Here is a 22,452-nt window from a genome sequence, read left to right on the forward strand (position 1 = left end):
GTCAGGAGGTGGAACATTAGGGAGAAAATCAGGTGGTCAGAAAAGGGACAATGAGGACGGTACGAGACCGAGGATAGATCTGGCGACTCTGAAGAAGACGACTAAGTGTCATCAGTGTCACGAGATCGGTCATTGGAGATGCGAGTGTCCCCTTAACCCAGAAAATCAAGGGCAAGAAGAGGAAGAGGAAGAGGTTCAGGCCCCTCTGGTGCAGAAAGCAGCAATAGCGAAGGTTAAGACGGCCAAAGGGGGGACTTCAGCTCCTAGGGCTCTGGTTCCCCAGCCACCGAAGATTTCGGCAGGGAACAAGTTTACAAGCAGATGCCTTTTTATAGTTGAAGGAGACGAGTATTATTATGTCGATCCAGTGACAGGAAGACGCCTGAGTGGGGGGGAGCACTGTACCCTCGGGGCAGTTCTGGAGGTAGATCAGAGAGGACCATTCGTAGAGGCTGATATGGATGGCCATCCCACCACCTTTCTGGTTGATACTGGTGCTACCCGTTCTACTGTACGACCTGCAGTAGTCCCCAACCTACCCCTTTCAGGACAGACTATCCAAGTTGTAGGCGTTGCAAACCGGAGAATGACGAACCCACTGACTGAGCCAGTCCCAGTGAAGATAGGAAGTTTTAGGGATAAACACCAATTTGTAGTGTGTGATTCCAGTCCTGTGTGTCTGTTAAGGAGGGATCTCCTGTGCAAACTCAATTGTACTATCTACTGTACCCCCAAGTGAGTGGAGTTGCAGACAAATGATGATGATGCTGCCTTTAAGGTTGCAAATGCGCATGTGTGCATAGAACTTTATCCTGCTTTAACTGTGGAGGAACTACCTTGGGATTTGCGGGACACAGTCTCACAGGAAGTGTGGGACTTTACAGGAGAAGAGATCAGTTTGATTAAAGGAGTAGAGCCAGTTAAGATTCAAGTAAAACCGAAGGCTGAGTTCCCAAGAACACCCCAATACAATTTGACTCAGGAAACTATTGCAGGGATAAAACCTGTGATCGAATTCATGATTCTGAAGGAAGTCATGGGCAGTCCATGCAACTCCCTGATCATGGGTTTGCAGAAGCCTAGCGGGAAGTTCAGGATTGTGCAGGATTTACGAAGAGTGCACAACATAGTTGTTCCATGCTGTCCAGTGGTACCGAATCCATCAGTGATACTGTTTCAGATACCGTTCCAAGCTGAGTGGTTTACTGTGATTGACCTTTGTCAGGCTTTCTTCTTGATTCCATTGCATGAGGAGAGCCAATTTCTTTTTGCGTTTAAGCTGGAAAATCGTGTATTAACATGGTGTCGTATCCCTCAAGGGTATACAGAGAGCCCATCGATCTTTAATCAGTTGCTGAAAAAGAATCTTGAGAATCTAGTTCTGCCGCAGAACTCTGTTCTCGTACAGTACATAGACGATCTCCTTGTTGGGTCAGAGACAGAAGATGCTGGTAGAATTGACACCATTGCCTTGTTGAACCATTTGGCAGAAAATGGACACAAGGTATCCCCCAGCAAGTTACAGTACTGTCTGCCTGAAGTACAGTATCTGGGACACAGGATAGAGAAGGGAAAGAGGAAAGTGTCGCCTGACAGGATTGAGGCAAACGTGAAAATGATGGTGCCTTCGACCCAGAGAGAGGTTATGATGTTCTTGGGGATGGTTGGCTACTGTTGCCAGTGGATTGCCAACTTTTCCCTGAAAGCGAAACCATTGCAGAAACTGACGCACAAGGATGTAAGTGATCCGGTACCATGGGACAAGGACTGTATGATGCCTTTCCTTGAGCTGCGAGAGGACTTGTGTCGCGCTCCGGCTCTGGGAATGCCTGATTACACCAAATCATTTTCACTGTTCTGTTGTGAGCGAGAGGGATGTGCTTTGGCAGTTGCTTTCTTCTCGGCTACCTTAGACCCAGTAGCCGCAGCATTGCCCGGATGTCTCAAGTCCGTTGCCGCAACATGTGTCAGCATTGAAAGGTGTGAAAGCATTGTTATGGGTCATCCACTGATGTTACATGTTCCTCACTCAGTAGAATTGTTGATGACCAGGACCAAGACACAGCACTTGACAAATAATAGGCTCACACGCTACGAGCAGGTTATACTTGCTGCGGAGAATGTGACCCTTAAGAGGTGCTCGGTCTTGAATCCTGCTACCTTGATGCCTTTACCAAACGCCTTGGACGATGATTGTGAAGACCATGATTGCCTTGATGTGACTGAATTGTGTACCAAACCCAGACCGGATATGGTTGATGAGCCATTGGTAGACCCCGATGAAATTTTCTTTGTTGATGGTTCATGTGTAAGAGACAATACTGGTCAGTTGAGAGCAGCTTTCGCTGTTTGCACTATTTCTGGAATAGTGGAAGCGGCTTGCCTGGAAGGAGTACACTCCGCTCAGGTGGCTGAGATAATTGCGTTGACGCGTGCCTGTTTGGCAGCCATCAAGATTCAGATTACCATATACACTGACAGCCAATATGGGTTCGGTGTGGTTCATGACTTCGGGCAGTTATGGTCTCTAAGGGGTTACATGACATCATCAGGTTCTCCTATCAGTAATGGAGAATTTGTCAGATTACTGCTGGAGACTTTGCAGGGTCCAGCAGAGATAGCCGTTGTGAAATGTACTGCGCATAGTAAGGGTACTGATTTTGTGTCCCTGGGTAATCGTTATGCTGATGAAGTTGCACGTTACTGTGCCGAGCAGGGATACTCATTTACTGAAAAAACTGTTGAAGGGACACAGGGGAAGACCGAGTTAAACATGATACTGGAAGTGGCTGATACCTGGAATGAGTTGAGGTGCATGCAGGAGCAGGCGTCGGACTATGAGAAAAAGGTGTGGGGGACAGCTGGTTGTGTCAAAGGAGAGTTGGATTTGTGGGTTTCGGCTGATGGGAGAGCTGTGTTGCCAAATGAGCTGGTGAGTCCGATGGCACGACAGATACATGGTCCTGTACATCTGGGAAGAGATGCAATGATGTGTGTGTTCAGACAAACGTGGTATAACCCAAAATTACGAGCGGCTGCGGAAGCGGTATGTCAGAGGTGTGTTACATGTCAACAAATGAACGTTGAAAAAAGAACACCAGTCACACTGAGTCACATTGGGAGGTCCGGTGGACCCTTCAATAGGATGCAACTGGACTTCATTGAGATGCCGAGGTGTAATCACCTCAGGTATGTCTTGGTGATCGTGTGTGTGTTTTCCAGGTGGGTTGAGGCATACCCAACACGTAGGTGCGATACACTCACAGTAGCAAAGTTATTGCGGAGGGAGCTAGTGCCACGTTTCGGGGTTCCGACCTCTTTGGAATCAGACAGAGGGACTAATTTTAATAGCGAGATTGTGAAAATGCTCTGCTCTGCACTGAACATTGACCAGAGACTGCATTGTAGCTATCGACCAGAGGCTTCTGGCATAGTGGAGCAAGTAAATGGAACACTCAAGGCACGAATGGCAAAAGTGTGCTCATCTACGTCCCTGAAATGGCCAGATGCATTGCCGTTGGTGCTAATGAGCATGCGCAGTACACCAGACAGGAGAACAGGTCTCTCACCTCACGAAGTACTGATGGGGAGGGCTATGAGGCTACCATCTGTTCCTTCAACAGCCTTGCTGAATATCACAGATGGTCTGATTCTTGACTATTGCAAGGGACTTTCTGATGTCATCCATTCTGTGTCTCTTCAGGTGCAGACTGCTGAAATTCCGGTTTCTACAGACCTTTGTCACGACCTGTGTCCAGGTGACTGGGTCCTGGTGTGGAAACACATAAGGAAAAGCTGCCTGGATGTGCGCTGGAGAGGACCGTTTCAGGTTATCCTGGTGACGAATACTGCTGTGAAGTGTGGAGGATTGCCGAACTGGGTCCATGCTTCTCACAGTCGACGAGTTCCAGCACCTCTGGAAGAAACAGCTCCTCTCGCAGATGAAAATCCAGCTGTGGAGGAAGATCCACTAGAGGGGACAAGTCAAGCTGTGGGGGTGTCTGAAGAGGCTGGTAGCTCATCTGAACGAGCTGAAGGAAATCACGACGACAGCGACTCTGAGTCTACCTCTGAAAGGGGAAGTTGCTGTGAAGGTGATTCGAACACAGAGCAAACTGAAAGTAGTGATGAGCAGGGTGTGCGAACGAGAAGCAGAAGAGTGAAAAGCGCAGAGACACGTTGGCCTGAGAGGCGGAAGTGATTGAACCTAAGACTGGCTTCCGAAAGAGATCTTGCCCCTGTTTCTGAAGATTCTGACCAAGAGGAAGGTGAACAAGAAATAGAGCAAGGAGGTCCAAGAAGATCAAGGAGGGTGAGAGTACCTTGTCGAAGATATGCCACTTCTGAGTGGACCTACCCTGTGACAGATGCCCGGTGTACTGAGATCAGGGAGGGTGAGGGCTGTGACAGTGACCAGTACGAACCCAAATGTTAAGTTGGATGTGGTGTTGTTGGTACCAGGACTTGAGATCGAAGGCATACTGACACTCACCGTCCCTAATCCACCTTATCTAAGCAAGATACGTGATTTAATCCTGAATAGACTGATTTTTCCTACATTTGGCCCAGAAATACCAACTCATGAATCGAATGTGCTTCGCATGGAACTTTTGGAATACGTGCTAAGTGCAGTTGGAGCAAATGTGATCATCGATTATTAAAGACTTTTGAAAATAGCTGTTGAACTAACCTAGAGCCGAGTGGAAGAAGAAGAAATGTAGGGACTTTCCACAGAGGACGGAGAAGGGTTAGGGTTGTCTGATGTTGATGTAAATAAAGAACTAAAAACTACAAGGGGATTTCTGCTTCCAGGTGTGGTTCGAGAACTTTCAAAAGCCAAGAAAGAGACTTTGTGTTGTTGCTGAGAACGAACTACACTGTTCTGAGACCATGGAGGCTGGAAACCCGACTCGTAGAGCTAAGTGCATTGTAGGCACACTTGTATGAGGAGTGATACTTTTTATTTTCTTAGTAGTTATAGTTTCATATTTAGTGCCACACGAGCAGGCAGTAGAGGTTGAGGGAACACAGACACCTACCACTCCTAGCAAAAAAGAGGTTAAAGTAAGAGCTGAGAAAGCTTTGCTATTAGAAGAGAGTCGTAGGTTACATGCAGATCTGTCCAAAGGCAATTTTAAGCAGAATGCATATGCAAAGTTGTTGTATGAGTACATTGATGCGATGGATGCGAAAGACTGTTATGTGTGTATGCAATTGCCGGCTTCAGTAGATGAGGGTATTAAATACCATCACCTTCCATTGAGATATGGAATTTCATGTAGTTTGCTGCTTAGCATATTTTATGGGCGAAATCATTTTGAGTATTTCTTTTCGAATTATGACGCTATGCTTCCAGAAGTCCCTGATTATAAGCACCTGAATAAGTTTGATTATTATAAGTCAGAGGACAGACTCGGATATTTTTTCATTACAACACAAGAGTTAGACACCACATATGCTCACAGACACAATTTGACATGCTTGCTATCAGAGACAGAGAAAAGGTTCATAGAACAAGTAGAGGACAGGTACAAAAAGCAAAAAGAGTTGCGAGATTCAGGGCAAGGTAAAGTTGATTGGACGGATGAGGAGAAGCAGCACAGGTCCAGAGGGAGCTATGGCCCGATAGCTCTAGAAGAGGTACAGAAGGGGAAGTTGTGCATTCACAGACCACTGACGTATTATGAGAATGTGTATGTGGGTCATACTACATGTGAGCACACTTTCACATTGGAGTATTACACAAAGGATTTCTTGCAGAGCGTGGTGCAGGTGATTCCTACTGTGTATTTTGTCTGCGGAAGGAATGCGTATGTGCGATTGCCGGAGAAGTGGTATGGGACGTGTTATCTAGCGATTATTTTTCCCAAGATATACCATACTGAGGATTTTGCTCTCTTGGAGGGAGGACACCAGACGAGAGTAAAGCGAGGTGAAAGTGCTGGTGCAATAGTTGGAGATGTGTTTGGAGCAGTGATACCCATGTTGGGAGTGATTCTGAATGACGTGAAGATTCGGCGGTTGGCAACTGTGGTGGATGAACTGTCAATGAGTACATCTAAGTCCTTAGTGTTGGTTGAGGGTGAGATGTTGTCGATAAGGACGATGGTTTTACAAAACCGTCTTGCCTTAGATGTCCTTCTAGCAAAAGAGGGAGGAGTCTGTAAACTTTTGAAGGTCCAGGAATGTTGCACGTATATTCCAGACAATTCTAAGGATCTGGAGAAATATATAAGTAACATCACTGCCATTCATTATGAAATTGAGGATCTGACGCAAGAGAACATGTGAGAGAAGGTTGGCAAAGGATTTGGAAAAGTTGGAAACTGGTTTGCAAACTTGGGAAGGAGTTTCCTTGGATTTGTACTGAAACCCCTCATCATAGTTGTGGCATGTGGGATTGGGTTGTGGGGTTTGGTAAGAGTGTGCAAGTGGTATAGATCAACTGGGTTGGAGAGATCGATGAGAGCGCAAGAGCAAAGAATGGAGAGACTGCAGGACAGTTAATATCAGAGCTTGAGAGCGATGGAGATGTTCAAGCGAGGGAAAGTGGCGACAGGCTCTGTTTAACTCGGTTCTTACCTTGGGGATGGTGTGCTGATGGTGATGACACAGGACATCAAAGGGGGGAACTGAGAGAGCGCAGAACAGAGTTAAAAATTGTAGGGGTGCATCATATTCACGAGTAGTCAGCACCCACATACATAGAGGACTTACTAATTGTGTTCAAATATAATGTAGGGTTGAGAACTAATGTAATTGGTATTAGAATTGCACTAAGAGCTCATGTAATGTGCTTTAAAAATCAATAATGCTGTGTTAACATAGAGATGCCGTTTGCCGTGAAGTATTTCACCAATAAGACGTGTGTTTAATAATTCACCATTGTGCCTTTAGTCTTGCTTATTAAACTCACAGTTGTAACTTTAAATGCGATTGAATGGCTTAGGTAGAGAATTGTATTTTGCATTAAAGATTGATGTTAAGGAACGTAAATGTATTGCTTATGTTAGCATGTTGGTGCACATAAACGTGCAGAGGCCCATTTTATGGAAATCGTGTAGGCCTGATTTGAAATGCCTTGCTTAACATTAAATCGCATTAAAAAGTCAATCGCAACATTTAGAATTTGTGAGCCGATTCACATGCATTCCTTTGCAGGTGCAGAACCAAGTAGATAGTGTAGTAGAAGGGCCCATTGTGTATGAGAGTCAGGATGCTAGGCTCAGATGTGGAGGAGTAGCTGAGGAATTCAAGAAAGCAACGTGAAGCGAAGAAGAGCCTGGGACCCAAGGACGTTTTAACGGACAAGGATGGAGAGGTGCCATCGTGGAAAAATCTGAAAACCAACACCTTCTAGAGGGGCGTACCTGAAGGCGTGTCGTTCGCATTGTGGGGTTTTGTATTAGGGACAGCACCCCGAGGGTGGAGGTAGAGCAGATGGGCTGAGCAGTCAGAGAGAGAGGTTGGTTAGGCAGAGAGCTTAGCTAGGACTGAGTAGCCTGAAGATTGAGATTGAAGGAAAGTGAGTGAACTCTTTGAGAGTCACCACTGCTGACACCTTTTTCTGAATGGGATATTGTCGAGTAGGGATGTCACCAAGAATAGTGTAGGGTTTTATTCCTTTTATAAATGCTTACTAAAACTCAGGTTATAGCAATTCTTGTTAGCCTGATGATTCTTGAACTGATTCTTGTATTATTTCTGAGTCGTCTGAGATTCTTCCGTAGGATTATGTTTGTATTAGTGCCTGTTTATCTTTTGAATCTTTTGCTGAGATGTTTATACATTCAGTTGTTTTTGGCTTTGTAATAAATCTTTGAACTTAGTTCCTAGTCAGTGGTTCTTTGGGGGTACAAAGGGGAACTTGTTGAAATTGTCTAACCATTGTTTAACTAGATTTCTTAATTCACTCTATGACAGGTAAAAAGGTCTAGTCGACCTGTGTCCGGGATTCTGGAGTATGGTAAGCAGACTCTAGAAGTAAAATCCCGCTCTTCCACATGTGCAAAGATGGGAGCAGCATGGTTCAAGTAGAAAGGGGATTGGTGAACGTGTACAGCGATGGAAGAAGATTGCAGTGAGGACCTATGAACAAGCCCAGACCTCAAAGAGTTTTTGTTATAATTCCCATAGGGTTGCCTGAAGCGTGCAAAGATGGACACAACTGTCCTGTCCTGCGAGAGTGCACAAATGAGACAATGTAGGCAGGGCCGGACTAGCCTCTAGCGCAATCAGGCAGTGCCCGAGGGGCTGGTCTGACAGATCAGTGTGTGGGCCGGTTTTATGGTCAGATGGGCCAGTTTTTACTGTTGATTTCCATAATATTACCACAAACAAAAAGTGCATGCAGTCTCCCATACCATGCAAACTACCCATTCAGGGGTCTTTACAAGTTCCCAAATGCCCTGTTTAGTAAATGTGAGCCACTTGTTTTAGCTATCTGGTTCACTAATGAGGACCACTTTTATTTTGATGCCCGGGCCTATTTTTTGTCCAAGTCTGACTCTGAATATAGGGACATTTAGCAGTGTCCCCCTCAGTGTGCTTGCTCCAGAACCGTTTACTATGCACAGATATTCAGTGGCAGACCTAATAAGTGTACGACGGGGAAGGCACCTCCTCTAGCTTCCTTTTGCTTCCCATTGCACCCCTGCTCAAGTGGGGCAGGCTTCCACCTGAGCTGCTGCAAGGTGGCTGGGAATGTCATCTATTTGCAGCTGCCCGCAGCACACGCAGTGGGCCCTATAAGAGGTCGGCCCCCTTAGTGCCGCATTAGGCACCTCCCTGCACCCTGTCCCAGGGACCCCCCTCCCCAAGGAGTCCCTCTTATGTTTCGTTCTTCGGCAGCGTCATTTGCGGTGTGCAGTGGGCTGGAGACTAGGACGTATACCTGCCCCCACCCACTGACCACCCTCATTGTTCCCCGCTGGACATGCTGTGTCCATAACGCGCCACTCTGTTGTGTTTCACCCACGCCCAACGGTTACCCCCTGATGCTTCGGGAAGCGTGGGGAATCTGGGCTTCGCTCCATCAGTGAGGCGGTGGTGCAGCTTGTCAGTGGGTGAGGGAAGGCACGTCCATTGCATGCAGTGACATGGAGCCCATCAGTTCTGAACTTGCCCAGTCTAGTCCTTCGGGGCATGTCAGGGGCGTGAGCGGGGAAGACATTGAGCTTCCTGCTGTTGCTCAGGAGAGGTAGCAAAGGGATTGCCAATGGGTCGCGGTGGGCCCTTTCCAGCATTGTTGATGCGGTCAATTTGCCTCGGGTGCAACGGGCAGCCACAAAGATCTCCGCAGCAGGTGCCTTACCCCCGTGAGATGAGCCTGTGTGTGACCAAGCAAGTGAGTCGGATCAGGTTTACGTTACGTTTGATTTTCACAAGAGACGCAAGATGCTTTAATGTAATATCTGCATGTGCACCAGCCGAGGAGTGAAGCATGAACAAGGGTAGTCCTCAATGTTGCCAAAGAAGACAGTATTCTGCACTGCGAGGGGGGTAGTGCTTGAGAAGCACAAAGAGCAGAGGTCTTCAGTGGGGCAGCAGGTGCAGTGGCGCCGGTGACCTAAGGGATCCATAGGACCACGATTATTGCTATGCAAGCAGGGCGCAAGGGCAAAGCCTTCCTTCTTTGCACTAGTTCCACGCCTCCTTTGAAATGTCACTGATGATGCGGGTTATTTAAGATACGTTATTGACCCTTCCGCAAATCAAAGAAAAGTGTTTAAAAGACCACTAGAGCAAAGATGTGCTTGTGATTGACTGTGCAAAGTCCTTTACCACTGCGAACGTCCTATACCACAGGCAGTTTGCACAGAACGCGTCAGCACGCAAGAGTAAAGGGAATGATCAGAACATTAGAATGAATACTCTGTTCATATTTCCACTCTCCTATTAGTCCTTCACTCCTATTGTCACTCAGTGGTAGGATGGAGAACTATAGAGCTCATTGTAAAATAACCTCAGAGCGCTCTGAGAGTCCTAAAACCCATAGCATAACTCCCGAACTATACGTATGCCCATCCGCAAACTTGAGGACTTTAAGGGCCAAATGCATCAACACATTTTCCCATAGACACAGAATGGGCAAAACCCTTTGATGCATCTGGCCCTAAATGTCTCTGGCCTGATGCGTGTGGTCAGGTGCCAGGTGTATGTAAAAGAGTGCAGCTGATGTGCACACTGTTTTAGTTACATTTATTCTTACTCCTTTCTGGTGTCCATTATTGCCTTTTTATTTTGCACCATTGTCACATTTAATCTCTTTTCTGTTCGTTTTGCCTCTCACTTGGCCCCCCTTGATAATCCCGCCCAGTGCCCCTCCAGGACCTATTTAAAGGAAGCTCCTGGCCAGCAGGCAGGTCCAGGTGCCAGCTCCCCGCTGCCGCTGCCTCGCAATGATACCTCACTTGCGATCCCACTGCCCGTCTAACCTTTTTACTTTGTTCCCTCTACGCTCTGCTGTCTGTTGCTGCCTTGTTAATACATTGTATCTCGGTTCATTCTACTGTCTGTTGTTATCCTGTCTGTTGTATACTGTTTTAATTAAATGTATTCTAAACTCTGTTCTGATGTCTGTTATTGCCTTGTTGTTTTGCACCATTGTCACGTTTAATCCCTTCTCCTTGGCTTTTTATTTTTCACCATTGTCAAGTTCAATCTCTTTTCTATTCGTTTAGGTGTTTCATTTTCAGCCCCGCCGCCCGCTCATTTTTCCCGCCTTGCCGCCATTTTCCCTCCCGCTTCCTGTCCCTTGCTAACCCCGCTCAACGCCCCTCCCAGGACCTACTTAGTGGAGGCTGCAGTGTGACCCCATTGAGCAGGTCCCCGTACCTGCTCCCCGCTGCCTCTGTCTTGCAGAGCTTCCTCAGACGAGACTATGCTGCCCTTGTAACCTTTCTACTTTGTTCCCATTATGCTTTGCTGTCTGTTGCTACCTTGTTCATACATTGTATCTTTGTCCATTCTACCATCTGTTGTTGCCCTGTCTGTTGTATAGTATGTTAATTACATTTAATTTTACTCCGCTCTGTTTGTTATTGCCTTGTTGTTTTGCACCAGTCATGTTTAATCCCTTCGCCTTGCCTTGTTATTTTGCACCAGTCATGTTTAATCTCTTTACTGTTCGTTTAGGTGTTTCATTTTTGACCCAGAGGGCCATTCTCCTGCCTACACTGCTGCTTCATCTGCAACACAGAAGCAACCAACAATGCCTGAGACACAGCGAATTTGACAGTGTCCACCACACCAACCGAGACTGCTACTGCACAACTCCAGTGCATAATACTCAATGCATGATCGCTCGGCAAACACACCACAGAGATCTGAGACACGATCTCATCCCTCTCCCCGGATATAACCTTCCTCACAGAGACCTGGCTGTACCCCGCCTCTGCTCCAGACATTGCAATCGCTATACCCGAAGGCTACAAGATAACACACCAGGACTGAATCAACAAACACGGAGGTAGAATTGTCATCTTCCGAAAGTACACCAAACGCTGCACAACCTCCTCAGACAACCCACCACCAATAATGGAACATCTCAATTTCCAATTTCATACAGATGGAAAAAACACCATCAGATGCACACTCGCATACAGACCGTCTGGACTACCCCCCAGCTTCTGTAACACCATCCCTGAACTCATCGCCCCAATCACCAGAGCACTACATCTTCCTAGGGGATCTTAACTTCCACCTCGACGACCCTGGCAACATCAACACAACCGACCTCCCGGAAAACATGTGCAAACATTGGCCTCAAACAACTTGTCAGCGACCCCTCCCACATCGCAGGACATGCGCTCAACCCCATTTTTACGTCCAGCAACAGATTCAAGGGCAACCATGTAATGCAGCTCACCCGGACTGACCACTACAGCATCCATTTCACCATCATAGGATCCACCAACACGGGCATCACTGGAACCTTTTAAATACTTGGGCATCTACATTTCTTGAGTCCCCGAAGAAAGTTGGAATTTGAAAATTATACAACTTTTAAGCACACCCTGGTGATAAATACCCCTGACCCACTAACTAAGGTAGAAATGGATGGAGGATTTGGGCGAGTTTGACAGTAACGAATGGTGTGATGCACCAATGGCAGCCAGGGTTAATGTGATCTCTGCAAAGCTGAGATTCAATCAATCTAAATACTTTCACTGGATTTATTATACCCCTGGGGGTACACACTGAAATATGACACCGTGCTCTATTTTACACATGGTTTGGGAATGCCTGTGTGATCAAAGAGTACTGGTCTAATATCTGCAATCTTGTGCAAGAAATCATTGGTATTTCGATGGACCAGAATCCTAAATGCATACTTCTTGGGATATAAGCTGACTGGGATGACAGCAGGGGATTTTACTGAGGGGGCGGAGGGAGGGGGTTGGTGGGGGGATATTTCACTACAGATTGGGTTTAGCATGAGAAAACTGCACCCTTTTAAACTAGGCACAAGAAAGGAAAAATGCTTTAATTTCTCCTTCCTTTTCCGACATTGCATGTGTGCTGCACCGTGCAGCATGCATACAGAATGGGAAAAGCTTTCCCGCGTGTCTAAGCATAGTATTTTATACAGGAAGGGTACCCTTCCTGTACAAAACCTATGCTAGACTCACACACACACCCTAGCTCTATGGCGCTAAAGCAATGTGTGGCACACGGCAGCTGTAATCAGTGCCGGCGCAAGGGAAAGGGGAGGAGAGAATCTTATCTTCTAAATATGGCGCTCACCTGCTCCCTCTCTGTAGTGCAACGCGGCGCAGACTCACAGGAGGCTGCACTAAGTTATGTGGAGATTCGGTAAATCTCCCCCCTCAGTCTAAAAGCATTCAGGAAAGCTCTAAAGTCACACCTATTCCAGGAGGCCTTTTGCTCTCACAATAAGCCGCTCAGCATCACCCCCTTCCGGAAAGGACTACACTTATGGCGGGCAAACATGCCCTAGTGAATGGCTGCAAAGAGGGATATCCCTGGAGCACGCGGCTGCCAGAAGAAATTTGGCAAAGTGTGGCAACACCGGAAATGTAACTATTGGATGACTTGAAACCTGGAGCGGATGAAAAGGGGCACAGTCAAAGGAACTTGGGAATGATTGACTTGTTTGGTTTAAGAACAGTGACCTGCAGCTGCATCATATTTGCAAGAACTGTAGTGTATGATCAATGTGACTTATAATTACCCAAAAGATTTGCAGTTTTTTTTTTTAAATCATCTAATAAATCAAAAAACATTTTTGTTTTAAACAAAGATGGGGCTACACCCGACCGCCAATGGCGATGAACCTCTCAATCAACACAGACACATCAGGTGTACGAGGCCACCTTAGTTGGTTTCCTTGCCTAAGAATGCGTCATCGAAAGAAAGGCCTCCATCTGAACCACTGGCTATTTTGAGTACTGCAATGTGGCCTTTTGCGCTGGTTTAGCGTCACAAAAGTGACACTAATCTGCACACATTTTTTTTGTTGCTATTTTCTTTCTAGTGCAAAAAAAAATTTTCAGGTTTTGCGCTGGAAAACACCCTCTAAGTAGCACAAAACAGTGCAAAGCACTGCTTTGCATTACTTTGCACCGAGGGGGCGTTACATGGGTGGCACATGGGCGTTCCCATGCAACCACCCATGCCTTTTGGCGCAAAACCATATTTACAATGCTCTGTAAACATGGTTTTACGCCAAAAGTTAACACCCCTTCAAAGGAGGTGCTAACAGGAGAAATGCTTTCATTTCTTTGTGCTTTTCCGAATAACCATGCGTGCTGCACTGTGCAGCACGTATGCAAAGTGGGAAAAGCTTTGCATCATGCCTAGCAAAGTATTTTGTACAGGAAGGGTAATCTTCCTGTACAAACCTTATTCTACACTCATGCACACACCCTAGCGCTGTGAAAGGCGCACAGCAGCTGAAATCAGCGCTGGCGCTAGGGAAATGTGATTAAAGAGCCATATCTCGGAAGATATGGCGCTCTCCTGCTCCCTCCCTGTCAAGCAATGCAGCGTATCCTCACAGGGGCTGAGCTGCGTTGCCTGACTTTTTTGTAAATCTCCCCCCTGGATTTACTAAGATTTGGACCCATGTTTGCGTCACAAAAGTGATGCAAAATGGTGCATAAACTTATTTTCCTAATTTACTTTCCAGCGCTATACCTGTTTAGTGCTGGAAATAACGCAAAAGTAATGCGTAGCACCGCATAGCGCTGCTTCGCATTACTTTGCGCCATGGGGCATGTCATGGATGGCTGCGCGAGAAAACTGCACCCTTTTAAGCTAGGTGCAAGGAAACAGAAATGCTTTAATTTCTCCTTCTTTTTCTGACTTGCATGTGTGCTGCACTGTGCAGCTTGCATACAAAGTGGGAAAAGTTTTCCCTTGTGTCTAGGCATAGTATTTTGTACAGGAAGGGTACCCTTCCTGTACAAAACCTATGCTAGACTCACATACACACCCTATCGCTATGGCGCTAAGGTGGTGTGTGGCGCACGGCAGCTGTAATCAGCGCCGGCGCAAGAGAAAGGGGAGGAGAGCGCTTTATCTTTGAAAATATGGCGCTCTCTTGCTCTTTCCCTGTCGCGCAACGCAGCGCACCATTGAGGGAGTCTACGCTGCGTTGCGTGGAGATTTGGTAAATCTCCCCCATAGTCGTGCCTATGAAAACCCAATGAATGCACAAAACATACCATTTCCTTACACTTGAGATTAAAAAACCTAGCCTACCTATAGAGGGAGTTCCATCATGCTTGCTCACAATCATATTAAATACTGTACAACCCCCCTATATTTTAAGCAATAGCTTGAACAAAAATGCCTGTGAGTGGATAGCAAAGCAACTATGAATGACACCTTCATGCAACATTTATAAGGAAAAGGGCATCCTAGGGATTAAAGTTGACATTAAGGTATGTTTAGGATGAAGGGAGTTTGATCGTTCTACATTTGGGGCGGATTGATCAGCCAGTGAAGTCATTTTCCCTTTAAGAAGAATTTACTGGGAAAGAAGCCACTGGGCTGCAGGTCAGAGGCTGCTGGCAAGCGGTAAAACCTGCAAAAGCTGTAGAGACCTCTCAAGAAAGTGAGTGCTAAAGATTGTTAGCAGCCTGTAGGTCAGTTATCCGCACATAAATATCTTGCTAAGCAGGGTTTGCTAGAAGTAGAAATATTTTATTTTTATCCTATGGGCACATATTTAAGTTGAGGTTATAAAAGCACAGGTGGTTGTTATGTAAAGGGCGTCTATTGAGTTTCCAAGAAACCTTTTACCACTGACTGGCAGAAAGTGATATAACGGTAGAAGACAATTCTGGCCTTTCCAGTTCTTTACTGCCTAAATAATCTCCTGTGTCTTTCTGCTTCCTAAAGGTTTTTAGAAAATTATTTTTGCTTCCTAAACCGATGCGTTAGTGCATTTTTTTATTTAACAGACCATAGATATTCCATCTCACATCACACTCCTTAGACCATTTCTGAGTTGTGTGCTTCCAATGTGCAATTATGTGACTCAAGGAATCCCCTCAAGTCCCTGGATGTATTGATGGGTCCATGTACTCCAATTCCTCCCTCAGGGAGTAAATAAATACATACTAATTAGAGGAGCCAGCACTCCCTGGATATACAAGTAGTGTTCAATGCCACATGCCTCGTCACTAATTTAGCTGCACGGTACCCAGTGAGGACACATGACCCCAATGTCCTAAATCACTGCGCACTACATGGCTGGAATGCGAGGGGAGAGATGGGAGAAAGGTTTTTGCTCCATAAGCGACACTTTACACAAATGATACTTGGGTGTAGATTTGATCACATCTAAAAATCAGTCTTGCCATTCCAGTTAACATACACCCTATGTTTGTGGGTAGCGATACCCAGGGCCACTGGTATTATGCGATTCTATGGCCGCAGCTTTTTTGTATTATAGATTTACTGCATTTGCCTCAAAATCCATAAAATCTGAAGCATAATATCCAAATTTTAACAAAACAAACTGGGTTTCTAGCTCAAGCGGATGAAAAGTTACTAAAATCCTGGTGACATGCATAATTAAAGGCCCTTCACAAAGGTTAGCTGCTCATCCTTCAGTTGCCACTTGGTTCTTGGTAGTAATGAGGTTAAATTCTTGCCCAGAAAGGATTATCAAGTGTAAAAATTGCACAATAATGAAGTAATACTATCAAAAATGTGCCGCATATTTTGCAATAGTTTGGTGCTCCCTTGCTGCATAATTCCAGTGGCCCCGATGATACCTTACCTCAACCTATAGCAATCGGCAAGGAAGTACTTTAGTTAAAGTACCTCAGTCACAGAACAGAGATTTGGATTACTGAAAGGCTGATTTTGCTGTTTGCACAAGAGTGGGGGTGGAATGAAATACGATGCTGGTATGTGTGACAAGATCATAGCCACATGCGCCATGTTGCACAATATGACCTTCAGCTACAGCCTGTCAATGGATCCCGGAAGTGATGACTCTGAAGATGATGACGAACTCTCCCGAAGGCCCCCCCCCTCCGGCAGGATGCCTTAAAAGCCGCAGTGAAATGTGGACACAGGTGTGTCATCGCCAACAACAAATTCAAAGGAGCAGCTTTACAAGCTCCATGTGCCTCTTTTACGCCGCCATTGCATCACTTTGTGACACAGCGGCAGCGCAAAAGATGTACCATACTGCGGGGTATTTACAACATGACGCATATGAGAGATGCGTCACGTTGTAAAGCCCTGTGCCATAAGTATGCCTTCCTGTGCAGGGGGGGGGGGCGTTCCGGCGCAGGAACGCCTTCCAAACATGGCTGAGTGAAATCTACAAGATTTCACTCAGCCACTTTGGAGCCCATGCCGCATCAAAACCTTGCGCCTGCTTGAAGCAGGCGTAAGGATTGACGAAACATTGTAAAGATAGGGCCCCCAGAGCATTGCTGGAGCTGCGACGCATCTGTGCTGCCTTTACGGCACAGATGCGTCACACATCTGTGCCGTTTTTGTCCCATGGTGTGCCGCATTATAAATGCGGCACATCCATGGTGGGGGAGCCGTGGCACACAATAACTTGTGCATTGCTGCTGATATGCAGGGATGCGCCAGTTATTGTAAATCTGCCCCAAAGTTCCTTTTTTGTAACCAATTCGTATTGATTTTTATTTAGCACTTCATTGACACATCATTTGCAGACACATTATAATGACAAGAACATATTCGCTGTTCCTGAAGAGGGTCTGCACATATTATGACAGCAGGAATTGCACATCGGGTGGCATTGGTTCTAACACTGTATGAGCAAAAAGAACAACATGAACTTCCAGGTCATGACAGACCCAACTAGAATGCAATTACGTAGATGATGACACGTGCTCCGGCCTCAGGGGCGAACTCCCCATCCGCAGTCCTGAAATATAGTCAGTAGTATGGGGATGAGTTTTGTTATTTCACGTTTTCCAGTTAATGTATAGGGGAGGTAGAATGCGTATAGACACAGAACAAGTGAACGCATTCAATGACCGGTCTCCTGAGGGGTTCTTCAGGCTGGGACTCTTCCGTGAGTGTCTGTAACTCGTTTAGTAGAGTGCCCCAATGTAAAAGGGTGGCTAGACAACCAGTGACCAAAAGACCCTTTTGTGTTGCCCGGCAGTGTCGCCTCTATTACCCACAAAATATTAATCAATGAAGAAGCAGGCGCTGGAGACTGAAAGGCAGGAAACGAGGGTTTATTCTCTCCGGAGGAGAACACATCAATTCGGACAGCAAGTATCGTCAAGAGGTGCTCTAACCGCATCTCTGAGGCCTGGCCTCTTATACACAGGTTTATTGCTTTATTACATGAAACATATACTTGTCAGTACTTTGATGTACGGAAAGGTATCCTAGGAATCCCCGCTTCAAGCCCGTTCCCACACATTTACAGTTGAAGTCCCTGCCCCGGTCACAACAGGTGATGATTATCGCACAGCTGGGCATTCCGCCGATTCACGGAATGTGTGGGGTTTGATCGGATCTCATAGGGTGGGGGCTTTGATCAAGTCGAGGGTCCTTTAATGGGGAGGGGAAGCTCCCTACTGTACGGGGTAATAAACAGTATCTGCAGGGCCAGGTGGCGGCCTGGGAACAAGGAAGACAAACGGGCACACAGGAAAAAGGGGGTTTGTATCAAAGGACCCGGGACCATGAAAGGGATGGAGGGAGGTGTCGCGCTGGGAACAGGATGGGATTCCGAGGCAGAGCTGCACTGAAGAGGGGTTTATGACCCGAGGCATATGAGAGCGAGGGGGTTGTCAGCATGCGGGGGATGCCTGCGGGGCTAAGGGAGAGTGAGAGACGCGCTGGCTATCAGCGAGGGGCAGAGGGGCCATGGTGCTCAAAATGGCTGCCGCTTACGCGCAAGGCATGTGAGAGCGGGAGTGATCAGTGCGTGGGGGTGCTTGTGAGGGTGAAGAGCTGTGCTGGGGGTCAGGGGTGTGCAGAGGGTGGTTCTGATCAGGGCAGCTAAAATGGCGGGTGTGTGCGACAAAGAGTGTGGCATCGGGGCAAAGGAAAGATGGCGCAGATAATGTTCACCAAACCGTATTAATTTTCCACAGTCCTCCCTTTAACATTTCTAAGACATCTTGCTGGCCTATTTCCTATCTATGTCTACTGCGGTGGTCATAAGTAAGGAAGTGATAACCCAGGTGAAGGAACTGTACATAAACATCACATTTTTAAAATCTTTTCATCTTAGTGGGCGGGCTCATCGTTAAGCTCGTTGCAGGAAGGTCATAGTAATGCGATATCAGGCAAAAATTATGTAGTGAGAGCGTTGGGTACAGATCATAGATGCTTATAGTCATTCGGAATAGGAACCGATAGGTTATCACGTAAGTAAGTTCTTTTCGTACTCAGTTGGAGCATAGTCAATTCAATGGTGGCTGGGAGAAAAATGAGACACAGTAAAAACAATAATCAGGGTTTCCAGCGTCTTATGGTCGTGGACCATTATTAGTGAGTTCTCAGCATTCTTTGTCGTCTTCTGTTGGCACTGTTGAGCACCTGCATTACAATTCGTTCTTTAGTAGGGATGTCCATGTGGGTTGAGCCGTTGGAGGTCTGCGGGCAGGAGTGTGTCTTTGTTTTGTTTCACCAGACCTCGTGGGAGAAATGCGTTACGGTTTTGGAGCAGGTGCATTTTCTTCCATAACCCAGAGCATGGTCATTAGGAGGAGACAGAAAAGGATTGTGATGAAGAGTGCAATTGTCTTTGAGTTGTGGAGTCTGTCTGTCCTTGGGTCTCTGTAGTGGGTATTTCCTGTTGCTTCCATCATCTTCAAGGTGCTCGGTAGCGGGCAGAACCACAGACTTCGTTTAGCTTCTCTTTGGGGCGACCCTTGGTGGTGTTTAGGTCACCGTTCTGAGATTTAACATATTTTGTGGTCTACTTAGTCGGAGCTCCCTCCCTTTTGACGCAGGAAATACCCTTCTCTGGATGGCACAGTAGGATTTTGAAAGTTCAAGTGGAAGGAGGGGGGGTGTGTGAATAGTCTTTATGGTAGGTCGGAGGAAGAGGGGATGGAGCAGGGCCAGATCGGGAACAGACCAGGGGGACGGAATTTTTTTTAGACAGGCGGGCCCATAACCGGGTTCGGAGAGCGGGGACTTTTCGGCACATGTCGATCATAAAGCAGGGGCCTCAGGTCAGCCCTTTCCTTTCGTTTTGTCAGAAACAGTGCCTCGTCCTGCGACTCCTTACTGTTGCGGTCTCGCCTTGGCCACCGTCGCTGATGTTCCACGATCTGCAGTCAGGCCGCGTGCTCCCACATCCGGTCTCTTTCTCCTCCGACAGTAGTTCCCTTAAAATGAGTTTGAAAAGACAGTCTTTAGAGATTTTGCAGAGGAAGGTAATCACATAAATCTATTTCTCTCCCAACACCAAGCAATTGGGTAAGCATCCGTTACATTGAGGTTTGCGGCCAACGTATAAATAATCGATGATAGGTTTGCTGGGTTCCCTACAGCTTTCCTTCGTGACTATTTCTTTGGCTTTTTGTTGGTATTACATTCATTGTCGTGGTACGAGGTCTGATACCTATTCATTGCATTTTATTATAGTCACATCAGTTCTTCTGGCAGAGACCCACTTTCCTAGTACGAGTTTTACGAAGCTATGCCGTTCTTCAGGGCTTTGTATTTTACGGAAAAAGTGCAACGCGCTATTCACCATGGTCTGATAGGTATCTTTCTGAGGAATGAACATAGGCTAAACGATTTTCCATTATATCAATGCATCCTATCTTTCGGCTAAACATTTTACTTTCAACAGGGTTTACTTGCAACAAGTTCTTTCAGCTTTTTTTTTTGACTTAATTCTAACTTCGCAAACATCACTCTAAATTCTACATAGTTTCTTACAACCTGGCTACTTCATTTAAAAACTCGGGGGCTTGCGATAACTATTCAACTCATCCTTGGGGTGAGCGGGGTCTTATGGAAAACAACTAGGAACATAGCGAACTGGGGCAAGGGGCGTTTTTCAAAACTCTCGTCCGGGGCAGTTGATACAAAACTGGGGGCATTCTGGGAAAACGGGGATGTCTCGATCACTTTTACTGTTTGGGCATTGATATAATTTCGGGACGGGGAAGGTCGCGTTACCTGAGGCATTTTTATCATAGAAACCACTGACAAGTAGTTCCCTCATTACGGGTCAGATTAGGGAACCTTAGTCGTCTTACCTGTCCCTTTCTTATCGGCCAATCTAGGTTTCATCAGTATTTAGCAGAAAAGGAGAGGTAGTACGTGGTATCGATGTAGTTTTATTTAAAACAAATTTGTGCAAATACTTGTGGTATTTGGAGCCAATCAGGTGGTGCACCAGGGGTGGTGGTTCGCCAATTAGGTGCCAGTCGCTAGGAAGAGTGAGAACGTGGAAGAGAGAGGGAGAGAGAGAGAGAGAGAGAGAGAGAGAGAGAGAGCAGCAATAGGCTAAACAGTACACGTGTGGTATGGAGAGTGGCCGTGTACTATTTAGGCTATTCAGTGCATTACCCAACATGAGACATTTCGGGTCTGTGCTAGAACGTAGAAAGCATGCAGTTTGGGACAGAAGAGCATTAGGCCTGGTACATAAGGACATGCATTGAGTTGGGTGTCTTTAGGTGCCATCTTGCAGCGTAGGTCCGCTTCATGTATGGGACATGGCGTGGCTCCAGATCTTTACTATACCCTAGTCGTGATTCCAATGTAACCTGTAGAGGGAGAAAAAGGAAGAAAAGGAGGGGGGACAACATTCGAGCATATCAAAGGTACGGGCACGAAAGTTCTTTACTTACCACATACTCGTCTTAACCCCTCAGGATATAATCCCTGGGGTCTTGTTTTCTGAAGCCAAGGGGGGGGGGCGGGCATTGTGGTAAGGACGGCGAGCGATAGGTTGTTCATGGGGGGGGGTCCGAGTGTGGCGTTATAGATCGTGTGTAGGGAAACACTAAAAAGAAATCAGGGGCGCCTAGCGCAAGGTATCCGGTTTGTAGATGTATCTAGCTATCGGGATCCTTAAATCATTCCCAACGCTGTGATGTTCTAAGGCATATCAGTTCTTCGGCCAACCCTGTTCCTTAGTACCTTCGAGTACCCTACCTTTATAACATTCTAACATTCACACCGCTTCGCTTTACCCATTCTCAGAAGTCGAGGTCCTTCTTCATGCGTTAGTTCCTGAGCTTAGTCGCATATTTGGAGGCAGCGTATCATACCTTAGATTCGATCATCAATCCGGGGCCGAACAGCCATTTTCTAATAACCTTAAAAAGAGAGCAAAACGGTTGCACACAAAAAAACCCTCCCGCTAATTCCCACATTTACAAAAGTATGCGATACCTGTTCATAGTTTGAAAAACATTTATTTGCATAATCGTTCAGTAAGTAAATATGAGAGTGCAATCGTATTTTTCCGGACATGGCGATGGCTGAAGCACATTCAGTAGGGGGGCTATTTTGCAGTATTTAAAAAACATTTTAAAAAAAAGGGTGTACTTAGTTATTTGCAAGAAACTAAAAACGTCTATTGATAATTGAGGGATCAGGGCATTTACTTCATAATTGGAAACACAGTCAGACTAATTGCAATCACATTTCCTAGATGTATACCGTGGGTGTGCGTCATGAGCGACGTTATGTATCGGTTACAATAAATATCACAATAAATTGTACATTGAAATCAACATTTTAACGGGATCCTTTTAAATGTTCGCCAAGTGAACCCTCCTCCCTTTTTCGTCATGTGTACAAAGGATCACATGCATATCTCAGAGCATCAAGTCTTATTAGCTAAAAACCACGAGGTGTTCGTAAGTTCCTATTGACACCGGCGCCATTTGGGCGAGGCCGGGTTAGTCTGGGAGTAGTATCAGGGGCAAAATGTTTCCAACGACCGGCGGTTGTACCAGAGTCCCTTTCGGCAGTTCAAAAACCTGTGCTAAC

This window comes from Lissotriton vulgaris, chromosome 5 (assembly GCF_964263255.1).
Source record: "Lissotriton vulgaris chromosome 5, aLisVul1.2, whole genome shotgun sequence".
Lineage (NCBI taxonomy): Eukaryota > Metazoa > Chordata > Amphibia > Caudata > Salamandridae > Lissotriton > Lissotriton vulgaris.